This window comes from Palaemon carinicauda, chromosome 17 (genome assembly GCF_036898095.1).
Source record: "Palaemon carinicauda isolate YSFRI2023 chromosome 17, ASM3689809v2, whole genome shotgun sequence".
Classification (NCBI taxonomy): Eukaryota; Metazoa; Arthropoda; class Malacostraca; order Decapoda; family Palaemonidae; genus Palaemon; species Palaemon carinicauda.
In genome coordinates, this window is record NC_090741.1 from 1,550,465 (window position 1) to 1,565,464 (window position 15,000).

Consider the following 15,000-nt stretch of genomic DNA (forward strand, 5'->3'; position numbering starts at 1 on the left):
GATCTCAATAAAAATATCCAAAATTTTTACATATCCATGTAAATGGATATAAAAGAAAAAGAGATATTATTGATAATAATCGGCATCATCTTTATCATCATTACATTCAATTATGCATTTGCCCTGCAGATCATTTCCCCAAAATTATGGGCAATCATTCAATGGGAAGTAGGTTTATTCACAAAAATTAAGGCGAATAATTCTTATAATTTTTCTTTCCTAGTGTTTGTATTTCTAGTTAAATTAACTGGAATCTTTATCTAAGTTTATAATTAATAATAATATAGAATGGAAGATTTGTTTATCATTATATTACTTGAACAACCATCATGGATCAAAAAAAAAAAAAATAAATAAAATTGAACTTAGTTTTAACTAAATTTTAAATTTCCTTGAAAGACATTTCTTCAAACAGAAATGTTCTGGTCTTACTGTAATAACTAAATATATTATTTTAAAATACTGATATTCATTTATGCTTGTGGTTAGTGATTATTAGATAAAAGTACATATAGATAAGTGTTTTTATTGTCAACTAGAACCTTCATGTAAGATAGGTTAATGTATTTCTGTCGCATATATCAAAACGCAGGTTATGTAGTCTATTTCAATGTCTTAATCCCTTAATAATTGATTTAGTATGAAACATACCAAAAAAAAAGTACCAGCAAAAGAAAAGAAGACAAAAAATCTTGAAGAATAATAATATTTAGAATATTTAGAAGATTCATAAAATAACTCACAATTTACCAGTTTAATAATAATTTACAGAAAATTGTAAGGTAATGTAGACCTCAGGTTTATAAGTCTTTATGAAAAGAGAGACAGATGACGACGAAGCTCGCCTCCGAATTTAGAAGGATTTTGAATAATGCAGCTCCATATATAAAAGAAGATAATCAGGAATGCATACTCTGATGAGATTCTATCTTCCAAGGCTTCCTTGTTATTTTCTATATCAGCAGCATTTTGATAATGAAAAAATAGCAGTGTCAAAGCAGGTGTCACAGAGATACATCCACAGACGCAATGTTAACCCTGAGCAAAATGAAACAAGTCTCTCATTAAAGCGTGTATATTTTTCTCTCATGTGCACTACAAATGTCTCAAAAATTCATGATGGATTCTGGAATGTGTTGGGTTGAACTGTATTATTATTATTATTATTATTATTATTATTATTATTATTATTATTATTATCATTATTATTATTATTATTATTATTATTATTATTATAACTTGCTAAGGTACAACCCTAGCTGGGAAAGCAGGATGCTATAAGCCCAGGGACTCCAACAGGGAAAACAGCCCAGTGAGGAAAGGAAACAAGAAAAGAAATATTCTAAGAATATCTCCTATATAAACTATAAAAACTTTAACAAAACAATAGGAAGAGAAAAAAGATAGAACAGTGTGCCCGAGTGTACCCTCAAGCAAGAGAACTCTAACCCAAGACACTGGAAGACCATGGTACAGAGGATATGGCACTACCCAAGACTAGAGAACAATGGTCAGATTTCGGAGTGTCCTTCTCCTAGAAGAGCTGTTTACCATAGCTAAAGAGTCTCTTCTACCCTTATCAAGAGTAAAATAGCCACTGAACAATGACAGTGTAGTACTTAACCTCTTGAGAGAAGAGAAATTGTTTGATAATCTCAGTGTTTTCAGGTGTATGAGGATAGAAGAGAATATGTAAAGAATAGGCCAGACTATTCGGTGTATGTGTAGGTAAAGTGAAAGTGAACGGTAACAAGAGAGAAGTATCCAATGTTGTACTGTCTGACCAGTCAAAGGACCACATTACTCTCTAGTGGTAGTATCTCAAGGGTTGGCTGGTGCCCTGGCCAACCTACTACCTATATGGAGTCTATCGTATTATTTTAGTTTGAAAAATCTCTTTAAATCTGGAAAAAGAAAAAAAAATGTGCTGTCTTGGATGACATCATGTTTCGTATCTGTAGTTTGTGGATGGACAAATGACTCAATACCCAAAGTTTAAAGACGGTCAGGGGCTTAGAATTTCGAGTCTGATAGATAGGATCTCCAAATTTCAAATTAATATCATAATTATGAATTCTTGAATACAAGGATACACGAGGAATCAAAATTTCAAATTTAAAAGCAGAAAAGTGCTGGAAATATCAAGTTTGAACATATATAAAGAATTGAAATATCTACTGTAGTTCTGGACTGCACAAAAATCGAAATCTTAACCCTTAGGCTACAAAATAAAAATGAATTTTAAGACAGACTACACAAAAAAATTGAATTAGCAAGACTTAGACTACGAAAAGATTCGAAATCTCAAGTCTGAATATGGCCAAGACCTCGAGTCTTAATTCCCAAAACGTGGGAAGCTTCAAACCTCAAAATTCAAACTTTATACTCAGAATGAAACTTCATCAGAGATAACACGTTCAACGCCTCCTTAGTATCTCATAAGAGGATGAGATAACCAATGAGGTAACCATTTAAGGGTCTCCATTCCCTACACCTTCTCTCAACCCCTCCCCCTATCCCTCAACTCATCCTTTTCCCCTTGTCTTAGCAAGGGCGGGACCTGAGCAACGTCCTCTCCCTACCGTCATGAGAAGCCCTTTTTTTTAATTTTTGACTCTCTGCCAAGGAAGACGTTAAGGAGGAATCATAGCAGTAATGGTTGCAGGATAAGGGAGAGAGAATAATACAACGATGGAGGCAACACCTACATAGATACGTACATAAAAAGACACATGTGTATGTTTTCATGTTTTTATTTTCAGGAGTGTTCCTGGGAAGTTACTGTTTCATACTTTAAGGAGTTTCATTTTTTTTTCTTGGAAATTATTGTCTTATACTTTTAGAAGTTTGAGTTTTTCTAGGATATCCTCATTTTATAATTTCTGAAGTTTGAGTTTTTCTGGAAAATAACTTTTTTATACTTTCAGGAGTTTGAGATTTTCGGGGAAATAACTATTTTATACTTTCAGAAGTTTGAGTTTTCTCTGAGAAAAACTGTTTTATACTTTCAGAAATTTGAGTTTTTCTCTTGAATTGAAACTCCTCTCAACAGCTCATGCTTTCTTTACCTGTTCTTAAAATATTTTATTTTAATTTTTCATTGCTTCTCTTGTAAGTTATTTATTTCCCCATTTCCCCTCCCCACCGAACTACTTTCTAACTGTTGGAGCACTTATTATTATCAATTATTCTAAATTTAAAGGAAAATGAGAACCTACTTTATAGAAAAAAATAAAAAAAAACTCCTTTATTAAAAGAAATATCTAATAACTTTAGTTTATTAATACAAAATAGCTACTCACAGTTACATGGTACAATAGAAGCAAGTAAAGAAAAAATAAACAGTAATTCAACTCGATTTGTATTGGAATCCTCACAAGAGAAAGATGGAAAAGTTCCAAAACAATTTCCTAAACAAGATAAAGGAAAACTAGGAAAAATAGAATCTGATAAATAATAAGATTGGAAATCAAGATAAATAAAAGAGATATGAAATAAAATGAGTTAAACTATACAAAACAATAAACAAACTAATAACCCAAGAAATTCGTCAGCACAATCAGATGAAAATTAAGGAAACACCAAATAAAGGAAGACGGATCAAGTTAATGAAAAGAATACTATCAACAGTGGTCCAAAAAATATTTACTTTAAAGGATGAAAATAGAAATATAATAAACGAAAGAGGAGTGATAAAAGCTTTCTATACAATGTAATGCAATAGTGATACAAGAAATAACTTTTTTAATCCATGAGAAATAATGAAATATCTGAAACGGTAGCAAAAATTACAGAAGGAAAAGTAAGGGAATCAATATTGCAAAGAGACAAACCGGAAGATCAACTAACAGTTGACTTAATAATAGATGAAGGAAATTTCATAATTGAAAAACCCGCTCAACTTCACACAAAATGTTTACAAGATTGCTTTTATACTCATACCTACACCGTGGGAAAAATCATAATTATACTAATTCACAATAAAAGGGAGGCACAAAAAACCTGAAAAATTACTGTCCATTAAGGTTACTCTCAGTATATATAAATCAATTAGAAAAATCATATTAGGCCTTATAGAAGGACAGCTAGACTTTAATCACCCAATATAGCAGACAGGTTTCAGAAGCGACTGTTCAACAAAGTATGATTGACCACTTAGTGTGACATTTATAGTCTATGGGAATGCTTTTGCTTCTGTCAAAGTTTCAGCAGTAATTAATGTCCTTGAAAAGCAAATAATAAACAAACACCCATCTCTACAGGAAGTAGAGAAATCAGCAAACTACATGAAAATTATAAGAATGGAAGACCCTATATCTCCTAATCTGTTCGCTGCATACCAGAAGAAGTTTATGAGAATTTAGATTGGGACAATGTAAGAGTTATAATTGATGGGGAATATCTTAACATCATGATATTTGTAGATAACATAGTTGTATTTAATGAATCTATGTAGGAGTTGAGGAATATAATAGAAGATTGGAATAGAAAATCAGAGATAAGGGAATGAAAATGAATCGGAGTAAAACTAAATAATGTTTAGTGAAAATGCAGAGAAAAACAATTATGGGATACAGGGAAAACTCTACAGATTATCAATGATCATACATACTTAGGATAGAGAGTAAGTGCTTCCCAAGGACTTGAGACTGAAAATAAAAAGGAGGATAAGAGTTAGATGGAGAGCTTTGGTAAAGAAAATGTGATTGGGAAAGCAAAATAACGCTTTTACTAAAAAGAAAATTAATGGATGGGATGGTCCAACCAGTTTTGACTTATATATCAGGAACGTTCAGCCATATTAAAGCCTTAAAACATAACCTAGTTATAACTTAAAAATCTAAGGAAAGAATGATGATAAGAATATTACTAAAAGGCAGATAGAAAGCAATATGGATACGGAGCAAACTGAAGTAAAGGATATTATAACAACATGTAAGAGAGAAATGGACATGGGCAGGACATATAATGAGAATGATAAACAATAGATGGACATTAAGGATAATAAAAAGGGTCCATGGAGATTTTGAAAGAAAAGGGGGAAGAACAGGGAGACCATATATTGACGAACTAAGAAAATTTGCGTGTTTGGACCTGCACAGACATACCATTAAAAGACGCAAGTGGAAGGACTGCCTCAGGCCTTTGTTCTGCAGTGGACTAGTAACGGATGATGATGATAAACATGATATATATATATATATATATATATATATATATATATATATATATATATATATATATATATATATATATATATATATATATATATATATATATATATATATATATATATATATATATATATATATATATATATATATACTTCGATAGAGTGGGTTACCTAGTGTGTTAGTTACCCGTAGGCAGGTAATGGTCAGTGAGTTGGTCGGCTATGAGTTGACTCACCCTAGTGCAACAAGCATTTGCGGATTCTCGATTTTCTCGCCTTTCTGTTACTTAGCCATAGGTATATGTTTTGTATTATGTACAAACTAATTGCAATGATTCGGCTTATACCCTTTCCCTAGCTATATGCACTCCATGAAAGAAGCAGTCTCGTAGGGGAATAGCATTTAAGAGTATTACGTTTCGCCTGTCTGGTGAATATGACAGGATTTTTTCTTAAAGAGTTCCCACACATGATGAAGAAGAAGACCAACATCCACGATAGAATAGGAGCAAGTGTTGTACTCTCTTTTTTTCAGTGAGTTATGCTGGAGTTTTTAGATCTTTTCGTGGAGACAGTGTATATTGTTTTTAGCCCTTTCAACATATAATTAAAACCCGTAGAAAAGCGAGAGAATGGTGCCAATTTGCATTACTGTATCGGGTAATTATCATGTAATTGCAATATCTTTCCCTGTAAATGGGAGGTTTGTGTAAGTACTTCAGGCACGCTTTGTTTATGACTAGATTTCTGATTTATCAAAAGGTAAATATTGCACTATTATCAGCTACCCAGCTTCCCAGTCTGTGTATAGTTGATAGGAATACACAGTTTGATGTGATAGAGAAGAGGAATTTTCTTCTTCCATTGCTCTAACAGAGTATTTTCCATGAGTTTCATCCTGTTACTGTATTTTGTTTCACAACGCTATTTCATAAAGGAGTCCTTACTTTTCAGATAAAGACAGATGCTATTTAACCTTTAGTTTTTAAGATTTAAGTAATCGTAATCCTCCTGGCTCAGCATATGCAGTTGAAGCTTCGTGCAATTATGTAGAGGTAGATAACATTCTATATCAAATTTTGCCCAGCATGTGTATGATTGATGGTGCTGTGATGAAACAATTTATCCCTACTAATGAAATTCTTGAGCAAGGGCAAGTAATCCTGAAGTATATTTGATGAAATATATTTGATGAAAAACTAAGATAAAAAAGTTTGTCAAATGGAATTTTTATAGTAGTCTATATGCTTTTCATTAACTCGAAGTTCAAGATTCAGTTAAAACGTTTAAATGCAAATTATTCTTAGAAAGATATACTGGCAATATAAATATCAGATCTTAATTTAGAGAGCCATAGAGGAAAACTAAGTTGATACTTTAAATATATGGATTATCATACGGCCCAAAAATATAAATCTAATTTTGTGGAATATGAGATAATTTTATGGTGATCTTATATTTAGTATACTACTGTAGGAATGATTTCCAAGTATATTTTTTATTTTGTTGTAATTTCCAATAACAGTAAATAAAGTATATTTCTTCAATACGTTGATCATTACTTTCAATATTTATTTGTTTTATTATAGGAAGGTGTAAATAGATTTTAGGACTACTCGTCTTTTTGCTTCGCTTAAAAAAATCCAAGTATTCTGTTTAAGAGTCAAACTTTTAATCTACATAGATCACCATATTATTATCATCCTACCACTGTTATGTTACAACTTTGTTACTTTGTGTTTTCCTTTCACTACAGTATTACATATGGTCTTACTCTAGGAAGTTTAGCTTATTTTCTTTTAATTGCTTATTTTCTAATCATTGAAATATCACCCTTAATCGATTTTGACATCATTCAGATTTCAGACAAATCTGCTTGTCACTTAGGAATGCCAAGCTAATTAAATACATTTCCCTTAATATTATTTAACAGGTACAGTAGTTTAATAATATATGCTTAATGGAGTTTTGTTCTTTAGCCTAATATTTATTATGAACTTTAGACTTATATACTGCATATATAACTATACATATTGGTATATATATATTTTTTTAATTTAAGCTACTTGTTTCTTGAAGTTCCTTTTGCTCGTATAATTTGTACTGTTAGGCTTTACCAATTGCAGAGAAACACGGGTGGATACAGAGAAAAAGATAAAATAGTAGTATTCATAGTTATGTAACATGAAATATTTTAAAAATCATTTGCAATAATTGTGCATTATGCAACAGTATCAGTCTCAAGTTACTGTGTATTTTTGTCTTCAATTAAGGTGTGTGAAATCACCTTAATGGGCATGACTTACAACCTCTGCTTGAAATTCAGAAAATTCAGATTATTGCATTTTAGCTAGAAGTCCATCTTTTGCTTCAGATGCTTTTTTTATGAAATAAATTTTTTATTTGGTTAAAAATTAGTATACATAAATATTATACCTTTCTTCATAAACTTGAGGTAAAGATGTTTATAATAGTCTCCCAATAACCTTGAATAAATAATGTTCTCATCAAGACTGGAAAAAAAGGGAATGTAAATTATTTCTTTCGATGGTGCCTTGAAAAAATGCATATATTCATCGTATTTCTTTGTCTGTTTTCCTATATATTTGCGTTACTCATGATACAGTTAAAGTGAACGATGCAAAAAGTGTCAGCGATGATAACTAAATATGCGTAAACTGTAAAATTTGCCCCAAAAATACGCCAACGAGAAAATATTATGTTAGCACTATTACTCATGTGGGCAATTGGTACATGTACAATATATATTTCAAGATTTTAGGCAAGGGGTCACTACTGTTTAGTAGATAACCTTGAGATATGAATATTATCTGATTCATGGTTCTAGCAGTACAATTAACTATTCAAAATTTTCCCTTAGTATCAATAAACCGGGAGATAGTTACCACCCCACTACGCCCAGGACTGGGGTCCATTCCTCCAGCTGCTCTATCCAGCATGGAACGGGAGGGGTGAATTGTATTAGTTAGATAGGCACTGCACATTACAAGGAACTGGCTATTATTTGATATATGTAGCAAATGAATCCTCTATTGATTTAGTCAGTTATGGATAGGGAAGATGGAATAATGGCCCCCAGTCCTGGGCGTAGAGGGGTACTAACAATCTCCCGGTTTATTACTACTAAAGGAAAATTTAAAATTGCTAATTGTACTGTTAGAACCATGAATCAGGTAGGGAAGTTACAGTAAATGGATAGTGAATTTATAAAATATAATTTGGATATCTTGGTCCTAAGTGAAACACGGTGTAAGGGGATTGGTAAAAAAAACTTTAGACCAAGGCATATATATATATATATATATATATATATATATATATATATATATATATATATATATATATATATATATATATATATATATATATATATACATATATATATATATATATATATATATATATATATATATATATATATATATATATATATATATATATATATATATATATATATATATATATATATATATATATATATATATATATATATATATATATATATATATACTCAGGATGATTAGATGGAGTTGGAAGAGAAGGGGTAGGAATGAGGATGACACAAAAAAAAGCAACAAAGGAAAGTTAAATACTAGGAAGTCTCATAGAGAGATATGAAAATTGAGATCATCGACTAAAATGCTAAAATTTGAAGATACAATCAAAAGATAGAGAATGTGATGGGAGTCGAGGGCCTTGGCAAACTTGCAAAAGAAAATGGAGCACATTTCATAAGTTTCTGTTCTGCCAACAATTTATTTATTGGAGGTACTCTTTCTCAACACAAGAACATCCACAAATATACACTAATTTCACCATGTGTGCAATTACAAAAATAAAAAAGGTCACATTGCCATTGATCTAGAGAGAAAGAGGACTCTGAGAACTGTAAGAAGCTATATAAGTGAAGATATTGGTAGTGATCACCAGCTCCTCATTGCCACATTGAAATTAAAACGGAAGGCACCCAATAGAAAGGTATATAGTATATAAGTTTGATACTACCAAGCTGTTAAAAGAAGAGCACAGAAAAATATTTTAAATTGAATGTAGGATTCAGTTTGCCGTTTTAGACACTAAGAGACGAAGAGCAGATAATTAATGAAGAATGATGTGGTATTAAGAACATATATCAGTCAGTTGGGAGTGAAGTCTTAGAGAATGCAGTTACAAGGAGAAAGCCATGGATACCAAATGATAGTTGAGATACTATGAAAAGGAGACAAAGACAGAAATTGATTGTATAAAGTTTTAGAGGAAGTAATGACAATTACAAGGCACTGCATGCTAAGTAATCCAGTATTGGTAGTGAGGTCAAAAGAAAATCCAGGAATGACTGGAGAGAATAGTTACACAGTAAAGCAGATGAGGCTAACAAAGCTAAGAAATTCGGGAAGTGGCTATAATGTAAGACTTGCTCAAAGAATTATTAAGGAAATCTCAACTGGGATAAAGAAGAAAAAGCATATACCTATCAAAAAGAGAGATGGATCAGTGATAACGACAGAAGATGAAGAAACAACGTTGAATGGAACACATTAGTTAGGTCATGGATAGGAGATATGATGGAATAATTTGATTGATATACATGAAGCTTATAAAGGCCATGATGTGCCCATTAATGAATTCAGTGTGTGTGAAGTCTAAAGCCAGCCTGACACTTGCACGAATTTGTGGCACACAATGTCACGATTCGAGTCGTGAACTGGCGTGAACTTGTTGTGAACTGCCGTGAAGTGTTCGTAAACCCGTTGTAACATCGTAGCATGTCGTGAACAGAATTTTGAAGTGTTCAAAATATTGGTCACGACAAAATTTCGTGACCGGGTCGTGAACTATGCGCGAAATGTTCGTGAACTCGTCGTGAACTCGTCATGATGATATGGGAGGATGAGTGCCAGTGCGCGGCAATGCGTGGCATGCCATGACTGTCACGAACTGCCATGAATAGTTCACGAACAGTTCACGTCAAGTTAACGAGTAGTTGACGACATGTTCATGAATATGAGCGCTTCGCAGCGTGGCCGTGCCTTCCCACTGACATGGTCATGTGTACTTCACACATTGATGCACGAGCAGTTCATGACTAGTTTACGCACTTCACGAACAGTTTGCGCATGGCACGAGGAGTTCACGATCAGTTCACGAACAGTTCATGAACCGTTCACGAGAAGTTCACGACTACTCCGGGACAGTGGCGGTAGCGTCGATGTGGGGGTATATATAGAGCTTCCAGGACACTGCTTGCCATTCCAGAGCTCACCAGCGAAGAGACAACATGACTAAAATCAAGCTGACAAAAGGAAGAGGGAGAAGGCCAGAAGCCAACAGACCAGAGGCAGAGACTGCTGATAGAGATAATTCTCCTCATTCATCAATATCAAGTCTCGATCTCGTTATCCAGGAGACACAGCAGGATACAAGCCAGAGACAGCCATCCAGTGAGGACGAGATGAAGCAGAAGAAGCGGGTCCGGATGTCCAAGAAAGAAATCTCTGACTACCATTGGACAGAAGAGGCGGAGATCAGGTTGGCCGACCTTGTGAAGGAGAACCCCCTGCTGTTTGACAAGAAGCACAAGAAGTGGATCAACGTGACAGCCAAGAACAGCCGGTGGGACCGACTTGTAGAGCAACTGGAGCCTCCTGCCACTGGTGCCCAATGCAAGAAGCATTACGAGAACTTGAGAACCAGAGTTTGGAAGATTATTAGGAAGGAGAAGAAGAGTGGAGCTGGCGACCCCAAAGGAGTACCCGTGAGGACCAGATCATGGAGACCTGGTCTTTCCTGATACAATACATTGTCTGGGGAGAGACAGTCCCCAGTGAGCAGGTTGCTGGCTCAGAGTCAGGAGCAGTGACGGTCAGCGACGGAGAGGATGGTGAAGTGAGGTCCACAGGTTCCCACAGCCAAGCATCTACTAGCACTGGGTAGGGCAAGGGCAAGGGCAAAGGCAAGGGGAAGCAGTCCAACCCAACAACAGACACTACACCCAGCAAAACCTGGGTGTCCCGCAAGGACATCAGTACTGTAGTGAAAAATGTGAGAATCCCAATGTCTACACGTAGCTTGTATTCCAGTTTCATCCATTGTTTTTGAAATGGAATGTGCAATATGTTGCATTGAAATGCTGTACTAAATTTTTACAATGTTTGTATGTTTCAGATCATGTCCAAAGCAGATTCCTAGGGGCCCTCGTACACCGGCTAGCACAAGATTGTTCACGATTTTTCGTGCCTGCTGAAAGGCCCCATGCATGACATCCCAGAAGACTACTGGCATGGATTCCAGATAGACTGCCTCTACCTTATACAATGCTACAGGCAGCGGCGTCAGGTCTTCCAGCAGCCACATCAACAACCAATCATGATCTGGCCAGGCCCACAGCAGTAGCAACCTTGGCAGCCCCCTCAGCAGCAACAATTCTGGCATCCACCTCAACCAGCAACCTCGCAGGCACCTCCAGAGCAGCAGCACCAGCAGCCTCAGCAGCATTGTCCAGCCAGTCAGCCATCATCTGTAACCTTGATGCCGCCCCAGTCACCACAGTATTCAGGCCAGTCTTCCTGGTCCCGTACCACTGAGTGGCAACCAGGGATGCCACATCCACCGCCAGCCACCCTTGTCCAGGTTCCTTCACCAACAACTTCATTATCGTCACCCACCCTTGTACAGGCCACTTCACCATAACCTTCATTGTCGTCGCTGTCAGGCATATTCAAGACACCTCTGACACCACTCAGCTTCCCGGTCCTTACCCCGGGGTCCGTCGAGAGCAACCTAGAAGAGGGCATGTCATCCTCATCCCTCTACACCTCCAAGGAACTCAACACCCCACCAGTCCAGCATGCATCCCCACACAGCGGTACCACAAATAGCAAGGACACTGACTGAGATAAGATGAGACAATTGTAAATATTTGTAAATGATTGGACTGTGATACTTGTACATATTTGATGTTTGCTGTTTTAATATAAATAAAAGGCTTTCTTATTTCAAACACTTGTAAATATTTATAAATAACTGGACTGTGATAATTGTACGTATTTGATGTTTGTTGTTTTAATGTAAATAAAATGCTTTCTTATTTCAAAACACATATTTTTTTCTATAACCTTAAAATAAAGTGAAAGAAAATGGAAACGAAAAAAAAAATAAAAAACAAAACTCAAAGGAAAGAAATATAAACCAAAAAATAAAGGGCAGAAAAAAAAATACCAGCAAGGACACTGACTGAGATGAGATGAGACACTTGAAAATATTTGTGAATATTTGGACTGTGATACTTGTACATATTTGATGTTTGCTGTTTTAATGTAAATAAAATGTTTTCTTATTTCAAAACACTTGTAAATATATGAAAATTGGACTGTGATACTTGTACATATTTGAGGTTTGCTGTTTTAATATAAATAAAATGCTAACCTATTACGAAACACTTGTACATATTTGTAAATAATTGGACTGTGATACTTGTACATATTTTATGTTTGCTGTTTTCATGTAAATAAAATGCTTTCTTTTTCAAAACACTTATTTTTCTCTATAACCTTAAAATAAAGTGAAAGAAAATGGAAACGAAAAATAATAAAAAACAAAACAAAAAGGAAAGAAAAATGAACCAAAATATAAAGGGCCCAAAAAAAAGACACGAAAAATTAACGTTTCTTTTATTTAAGAAATGGAACAACTGTGGATGCAGCTCATGGAGCTACTACCAGCAAGGACACTTACTGAGATGAGACACTTGTAAACAATTGGACTGTGATACATGTACATATTTGATGTTTGCTGTTTTAATGTAAATAAAATGCTTTCTTATTTAAAAAAAGAATAAAGGGCAACAAAAAATACACATGAAAAAGATATGTTTCTTTTATTTAAAAATGGAACAACTCTCGATGCAGCTCATGGAGCTACTACAATTCTCTCTTGCCAAGAGACAGCACCAGCAGGGGACATGTAGTAATGTGAAAGGTAGTCTCGGTGATCCTTTGCATCCTTCTGGGTATGATGGCCGGTTAGAGGCAGCAGCCCCTGCAGGTGTTACTCAGTCCTCCATCCACCAGGGATTAGATCATGTGTGTCTGGATCTTCGCAGTCCACTTCTGAAATTGCGTGTGGGTATCTGATGAGGATGAGGTTGTGCAGGACACAGGCACACATGATGATCAGGTTGATGGTGTCGGGGTTCTGCTGCATCGTCGTGTAGAAGCAACGGAACCTTTGACTTAAAATTCCAAAGGCATTCTCCACGACACGTCGGGCACGAGACAACCTGTAGCTATATATGCATTCTCGTAGGACTTGTGACCGATGGGAGAATGGTTCCATCATCCAGGTTCGGAAAGCAAAGGCGTCATCCCCTACAAAGTGATAGGGCACTGGGTGGTCATCATTAGGGAGTGGTTCTGATTGAGGCACTCCAGCTCTATTCTCTTCTACAGCATCATGCAGGGAACAGTTGCTCCATGTTCCTCCATCCGACGCACCACCCTCTGCCCCAACATCCACATAGAGGAACTTGTAGGTAGCATCTGCTACTGCCATCAGTACAATGCTGTGGAAGCTCTTGTAGTTGTAGTAGTAAGAGCCAGCATTGCGTGGCTTCTTTATGGCGATGTGCTTTCCGTCTACAGACCCGAGACAGTTGTGGTAATTCCATCTGGAGCTGAACCTGGCAGCAACTTCCTTCCAGTCCTCTTCAGTTTTGGGGCAGCGCAGCACTTCGTCCTTGTAGACCGCGATGATGGCTTTACACACCTTGGATATGAACTTGCAGATGGTACTTGCTTCAACCCTGAAGCTGTACTGCAGACTTTGATAGGAATTTCCAGTGGCTAAAAAGCGGAGTGTCGCAGCCAGCTTGAGTCCAACTTGAAGCAGTTCCCTCATGAAGGTGGACTGCTTCTGGAGGCGAGGGGTTAACCTCTCAACCATCTCTTGGAACAGGTCAGCTGTGATTCTGAGGTAATTTTTGTTGCCCCTTTGATCTTCCCTGTGGAGTTCAGTCAGTAGATTGTCCTACTGTCCAAACTCGTGCCTTCTGGTGAACCATTCCCTGACCCACACTTTCCTTTGTATCTTTCTTTGAGGTGGGGTTGCCTTTTGTTTCTCTTCTGCCTCTGCCAGCCTTTTTTGCTGCTCTTCAACAATGGCTAGAGCAGTTTCCAGGTATAGGTATCTTCTCCTCTTTGCAATGGTGTCTCTGACAGTAAGCATGGTTATCTCTTATAAAGCCAATCCAAGAATGGCCTCGAGTTGGAGAAGCCCCGTTTTTATATGGCGTGGCCAAGTCGGCACGACACCATCCAAATTGCGTGAACTCGTCGAGCCAATGCGGGAAGTGCGCAAACTATGCGCAAACTATGAGTGAACTCATCGTGAATTTGTCGTGAACTCATCGTGCCAGTTCGTGTCAATGTGGACATGAATGGGCACGCATTCGTGAACTAATCATGAACTCGTCGTGAACTTATCGTGAACTCGTCGTGAACTCATCGTGAACTATGCGCGAACTCGTCGTGAACAGTGCGTTAACCTTCCAGTTCGTGCCACAAAATGTCACGACTTGCCACGACAAATTTGTGGCAAAAAGTCGTGCAAGTGTCAGGGTACCCTAAGGATGCCTCATACTAACCTCTAGAGGTATGAGGGACAAAGGTATCCTCCTGAGTAAGGCCTTCATCAGGAACGTAGGTAGGGTCGTTGTCATCACTGTCAACGTCCAAAGGGCTCACATCAACATCACTTCCTTCAGCATCATCAGGGGCTACCCATGGTGTACGATCCTGAGTCTCCAATGC